The sequence below is a fragment of the Drosophila takahashii genome, chromosome X, assembly GCF_030179915.1.
Source record: "Drosophila takahashii strain IR98-3 E-12201 chromosome X, DtakHiC1v2, whole genome shotgun sequence".
Lineage (NCBI taxonomy): Eukaryota > Metazoa > Arthropoda > Insecta > Diptera > Drosophilidae > Drosophila > Drosophila takahashii.
The window spans coordinates 18237646-18244995 of NC_091683.1; positions in this window are offsets into that span (position 1 = coordinate 18237646).

Sequence of the window (7350 nt, forward strand, 5' to 3'; positions counted from 1 at the left end):
GTAGAGCCAAAACTAAAGTACGCGTAAAAACTATACAAATTTTTTATAAACCTTTTAATATTATTATATCATTAACACAAATAAATATAGCTTAATATAATATTTTACTTTTAAAACCAGGAACTTTACGAGCTTTTCTTATGCTTATATTCCTAATTAATTAATTTTATTACATTTTTCCATGTTATGTACTTAAAGTTGTGATAATTCCAATTTAATAAAGGGTGCGCAGCCAAACATTTTGATAGACGACAGTTTGTGTCGCCGGAGATTGGTCAGGATCTGGACCTTCTGCTTTCCACTGTCGCCAAGTTCCCCTCGTCCACATCCACATCCATTGACAGTCCTTTTTTTTAGCTCCCGAACTCCTACACTTTTGCTTATCTGAATGCCGGCAGGAAATTTGCGCCGCTTTTGATATGATCGCCGACGATGCCAAAGGCAACAGCAGCACAAGCAACATATACACCGAGAAAAATACATGAAAGTAATTGGAATTATTTGGAAGATTTTAAATTTAATATCTTATATAAGCAACAAGAAAAACGCTTCAAAACCCATTACAAATTAATTGAGATTAATAGTTTCTGCAATATTTTTAACAATTTACCGAAAGTCATTTAAAAATTTTTTATATTTTTAAGTAAATAAGTAATAACTATAAAACCTAATTTCTCTTATCTTAAAGCAAACCTAGTTGCTTTTTTCAGTGTATACCAGCTAACGTTGCTGAGATTTTTGATGGAACAATATTTTCGCATGTCCGTCCGTTGTTGCTGTGTCTTTGGGGCCATGTCAAGCGCCAATTGGAGCCACACTTTGCCAGGGGCGGGGGAGTTGAGAGCGAGAGGGGGGCTAACAGAAGTTTGGTTTTTCGGGCTCAGTGGCTCCATGGTTCCATGGTTTTCTGGCGGCTCTGGCAGATCCGCTGGCTTCTTCCTGTGCTGCCACTGACGATGACGAAGCGTTGACAAGGCGATGACAGATTTCTGCGAATTTTTCGCATTAGGCTTTGAACTCGAGCATTTGTTTTTGCAGCCACTGGAACTGGGTCGATGAGGGGCTGCACAGAGAGAAATGAGATGTGAGAGGTATAAGAAATATTCATACAAAAGGTTATGGAACATAATTTAATTAAATTAAGAAAAGAAAATTAAATTAAAGTAAACTAAATGAAATAAAATCCGTTTGCTATTTAAAAAATAATCTGAAATAGTAAAAGTCAATAAAACTAGTATGATATATAATTTTATTTAAAAAATTAATATTTCTAATTATGATTTAACCAACTTTTTAATATTATCCAGCAGGTAAAGTTCAAAATAAATCCTCTAATGAAGTGAAAAATATTTATAGAAATTTCTTCTTGTGTAGGAAGGGGTGGGAAGAAGGGAGGGAGTGGGGGCGGTACCGGTGGGTACGGCGCTACTGTTTTCGCTCAAGCGCTTCGCTTACTGACGGCTCGGAACGGCGGGCAAGTGGCGCTGCCCTTTGATGCTAACGGTTCTAGAGATGCCTCGATTTCCGCGGAAATTGCTAATAGAATCACAACCCCTCCTCGAATCCCCTTTCCCCTACCCCATCCCTTTCATCTGGCCAACTTTATCAAAGGGTTGACTTTGTCCAAGCGCCTGCTCCAGTCGCCTTTCTTTAATTTCCATCCTCTGGATGCTTGCCTGCTAGATGTTTTTACGAGGCAGCAGATTCTGGAGATTTAGCTTGAAGGGAGTTCCGGGAAAGGGGGTGGGAAATGGGGAAAGGGGGGCGGGCCAACGCCACCTGATGGCGACACGTAGCTCGTTTATGGCAGCGCCTGATGGCGGCGCCTGTGGGAAAATGTTATCCAACCCGACAAACTCTTTCACAGGCATACACCTAAAATAAATGTAATTTTTATTTAATATAGAAAAATCTTAGTCCTTAAAAAGAAGATGATTTTTGCATCTACTGTGCTTACTTGACAGGTGAAAAAATAGACAAAATAATAAAAATTCTTTGAAAATAAATAGGATAGACCTTCTCTTTTTTGATAATAATTAAAGCTTGAAAAAATATCGAAAGTTTGCATTTCTATTGACAAAATATCGAAAATATTGATAATTTTCAAGCTCTAATAATTATTATTATTTTATTATTATAAAACATATTTTTTACCAGATATTTGTTTAAATTGGCATTGGCAAATTGGCCAAAACTATAATTATTTTTAGGGAAATCTTATTTTTTTCCACTTGAAATATTTTTTGATGCTCTGAGACTAGAACTTTTCTTTTTGAGTGTAGCTCCCAAAAGGGTGTGGCTCATGGCTCACGTTCGAAACTCCCACTCCCAACTCAGCTAACCAGCTCCATCAGGTCCATGTCCACGTTTATGTCTTAGGCACCGAGATCTCGGTGGCTGATGCCCTTTGACCAATCTGCGCGAAATGCCAGCAAGTGAATGGCAGCACAACATAAAGCCAGAAAAACGGAAAAACGAAAAACAGAAGCTGCAGAAGGAAGCAGAAGGAATCCACTCAATGAGTTGGCCAAGAGTTGCTAATAAGGCTAATAAGACATGTGAGTTATGAGTGCCGGGTGCCAGAGGTGAATGAATATGAATGCCAAGTGAGTGGATGCGAAAAGACGTGAATGTCATCCATCTAGCATTATGGCAAATATTTCTGACTAAGAAAAATTTTTCGTTTATTTTTTGTGAGAAGTAAATACTGAGGTTTAAGTTTTTTATAATTTGAATTATTCTATTTTTTACAAATAGAATCTTTACTTGTTAATTAGTTTAGTAAATGTTCTATTAATAAAAAAATCTCTCATTCAAATAATGAGCTTCATGAATTTCTTTGCATAGCTATAAGTAACTATAAAAAACAAATGGATCTCTAGACAAAGAGCGACTTGTGTGAAGTGGACCGAGGGCAACCAGTAAATCCGGGAGTTAACCAGCAGCAACACCAGCGATTAGATCTCGAACTCCAGATAGGTGATAGCTGATAGATGGCTGCGACATTTGTGGTTAATGGCGGGCTGGTGATAACTCGATATAGCGATATTATCGGATGGGATCGTGCCTCCCCAGAACGGGAGGCATTTGGTCATTAGGCCCGGCATTGTCACAATATTTGCGATTCCAGTGGGTGGTTGGTGTAGGTCGATGGGCAGATAGTTGGATAGTTAAGCCGACGAGACATACACCCATCCATTTAGCCCTCTAACCCTCGGTGACTTTTTCAAGTGCACACGCGTCGCAGGGCTAAAATGACAAAGACGGCGGCCGCCGTCAAGCCATTGAGATTTAATTGCACAAACGCCAGTTGAGCAATAAAATTTATGACCTACAAATAATAGGTCTCGTCCGAATCGGAGAAACGGAGAATCGGAGATCCCAATCCGCATGAGGCGGGGGTGAAGAAGTGCTCTGTACAATCGAGACTCTTTGATGAATGGCCGCAATGACAACTCAAATGAAATGGCAATGGCGATGGAGACGAAATTAAGATGTGCCTCAATTACGGGTAAAGAACCCGAACAACTGGGAGGTTGGGAGATACTGGGGTTATGGTGGATAGAATAGGAAAAGAAAGCTACCTTTCAGTAGGAATTTACAAGGTTAGTTTAAAAAGTAAGCTGGCAAAACGTAAAAACCATATTTTTTTATATAATCTTAAATATTTAATGTTACAAATATTTACAGACTCATATTGTAAAACCTATTGTGTAGAATTTGTAATAAAATACCCAATGGATGGGCGCTCATATTAAATAACGACAATAAAACCGAGAAAAGTTCCTGATTTTGCCAAAATTTCTACAACCGATTTTTCTATCAATAAAGAAGTTAATTTAAATTTTTCGTCATTTTTTGCACAAAAACGTGTTGTAAAAAAAAAAAAAAAATTAAATTGGCAACCAAAAAGTACATTTTTCTAATTTAGTTGTAAAAGTTTTACTTATTTATTAATTTAATCCTTTTATTTTAATTTCGAACTCTTTTCCTCCTTTCAAAGGACCCAAGTCAACCCGCAGAGAATGTTTGTGATTTGAAAAACCATTTCAGACAACTTAAGCCCTCAGCTGCTGATAATTCCTGTGATCTGCAGATCTGCAGTTCAGAATTCCACTTAGTTTCCGTGATATGGGGGTGCATGTGGGTTTTTTTTTGGGCCTGGAGATGCAGTCAAGTAGATTGAATTGCAGCTAACCCTCGATTTCAGTTGGTTTTCACTACTCTAGTTCTTTTTTTTTTGTTAGTGCAAATGTTCTCGATTTCATTGATTTCAATTGCTGCATTGCATTGCCCAAATATCGATTACAATAAACACACAAAGCAACAAAAGGCGGGACTCGGGATTCGGGCAACAACAAAAGGTGCAGCTCAACAATGGAATGGCCCAAATCGTTTAGTTTAAGGCCATTAGAGAAATTCCCATTCCCGCTACCTGGATATTATCTCCTCTCCTTATCCCCGTCCCCGAATTTGGGATCACTTAATTTCCTTTTCTTCTGGCCATTCCCACTCCCCCGCAATTTGCAGCCCGGATTCATTTCATTCAGATGCCAATTGTTTTATTTACACATGTAATCGATAGGCCAGCAGGTGGCGCTATTTTCCACCACCATAAATGCATATTTTTAGTTACTAAACTACGGGTAATCGAATAACGATTTTTCTAAAAAACATTATTGTAAAAAATACCACTGTGTAATAACTTGAAGTTAACTAAGTTAAACTCCCTAAGCGTTGTGTTAAAAATACACTAGCTGTAGTATAAAAAAAGATTTGCTGAGTTAATACTCAATACTAAATATATTAAAAATATTAAATAAATACTAAATATTATAAAGTTCATACTTTATAGTTTAATGTCTACACCAAACGTTTAAATCTAATAATTTCGAAAGTATTAGTATGAGTATATATTAAATATAATAATATTTGTTAGTATTAAATATATGACTATTAGAAATAACAAGTTCCAATTTCCAATAGATGCCGAAACAAGAGAAATAGAAGTTTTTAAGATTTATATGAAAGGTTCCTGAGAAAGGCGACTTACTTTGGGTAGGAGCTCCGTTCCGTTACGCCTCATAGTTAGGACCCCTTTCGGCCGATCCGTTTCTTTCCGTTCCGATCCGATCTCTTGTCTTTCCCAATTGCCCAGTTGCCCAACATTTTGTCAACCGACCGACAACGAAACACCGCCCCTAATTACAGGCTCCCACCCTCCCCCTATTATGCCGCAAATCGCAAAAGCGTAAAAATATGTGACAACGCCCGAGCAGCGCTCCAATGGTCACAGCTCGTTATAAAGTGCACTGAGAGAAAATAAGTACTTTAAATAATACCCTTTATACGGATTTAAACTGTTTTTTTTACCCTTTCTGTTTGAAATTATATAATATTTTTTTATATCTTCTTTTTCCATTTTAAAATCTCCTTCAAAATCCTCTCAGTGTAGTCGTTATTACTGGCCGCTCCACTGGCCGCTCCAGTTCACGCCCACACGTTGCGTCGCCTCTTTACATAATGGATATGGAGCAGGGATGGGGGTGAATCGGGGGATTCGGGGGAACTCCCATGCGAACACTGCGAACAATGCAATTGTTGTGCAAGCTGGATGGGGGATGTGGGATGGGGTGCTTCATCTGGGGCGAACTGGGGGCGGGGGCTAGAAACCCCATCCCGCTGACCCCTTCAAAAATAGCCGCAATAATTTCCAGTCACAGTCACAATCACCGTCACAATCCCAGAGATCGGGAGTTACGCTCCAACTGCGCTCTAGGTGAAAGTACCCGTCGAGACTCTTCACTCTTCAGTTCTTTAGTTGGACAGCGATTAGGGACCACTGGGAACGGGGACCCAATATTATCTTAACTAGAACCTATTTAGTTTTGCATCTTTTTTTAAATTACAAAGAATGAAATCATCATCATTTTTTTAGCAAAAAAAAGTATTTTTGCACAGCTAAAATTGATCCCTATCACTTGTATTTATTTATATTGTAGAGACTAAAATTATACGACAGAAAAATAAAATCAGTACCTTCGATATAGTTTAGTATGGTCAAGTTAACTTAACTGGTAAATTGATTACAGAACCGTATACTACGGCCGTTTTATTAAATGATTACTCCGCCTAGAGAGTTCCTGGCACTTCAATTGAGCTCTTCTTCGGGGCCTTTAACTTTAAGACTCGTCTTCTGGGTGGGCGACTCTTCTCGATTGCCCAAATTGCGTGGCCACCTTAGCAGAAGAACGAGAGAGAGACAGATAGGCAGAGAAGGATAGAGAGCGAGATAGACATAGAGCAGGAAGGAGTGGGAGCAAGGGAGAAGACATTTTGCATAACGCGACATCAGCATGCAAGAAGTACACGGCAAAAAAAAAACTATTAAAAAAAGGAAAAATTATGAAATTTTAAACAGTTCTAGAATTAAATGTAGATCCTTTATAATTTTTTTTAGGCTGATGGGAGCTCCTACCAAAGTTGTACAGTGATTCCTCTGTTAATTTCAGTTTTAAAGTAATCTTATTTTCTCCCTGTGCACCGAAGACACTCAGCTCGCTCTGTGGTCTTTCATTTTCTCAGGCTAGCAATCAAAATGTGAGCGGCCGGGGAGACTGAGGAACCGTAGAGGGACAACGACCAGCTAAATTTGAGACCAAAGTGGAGGCGACGCGTCGCCATCATCATCTTCCTCATCCTCATCTTCAACTTCGACTTCAACATCATCGGGGGAACAAAAAGTTGAGCCAGCATCGTGCATTTACAATTTTCTGCGAAATTTCTTGAAATCTGAACAAGACCGCCCCCCTTTTCCACACCCACTCCCTGGGTTTTCCATTCTTTTTTTTCTCTGTTTGTTGTCTTGTTTTCTGGAAATTGTTCTCCTGTTGTTGTTGTTGTTTTTGTTGCGGCCCGCCCGCCATCATCGCTTCGCAATTATAATTAAGTTTAATTGAGTGATTGACGTTTTTAGAGAGTGCGCGGTCACCCACAAATCTACAACAACAACAACAATGCCGGCAGCAGCAGCAACAACATGCAGAAAAAAAGAAACCATTAAAAATATCGATTCTATAACTTGAGGTTCTTGGGAATTTCGAAACCCAACTAATCTTGTTATTCTTGTGAAAAAATTATTCAAAATATTATAAACAATTTTGTGACACAATTAAAATAAAAAAAAAATGTAATCTAAGAAATGTTATAAATCATTTAGTAATTACATAAAGTACTTGAAGTCATTACGTTTTTTCTGGAAATTATATAATAATTTTCTCTCAGTGCAAAGGCAACAGAAGAGATTATGAAATCAACGAACAAACAACGACGACCCCCGTCATAATCAAA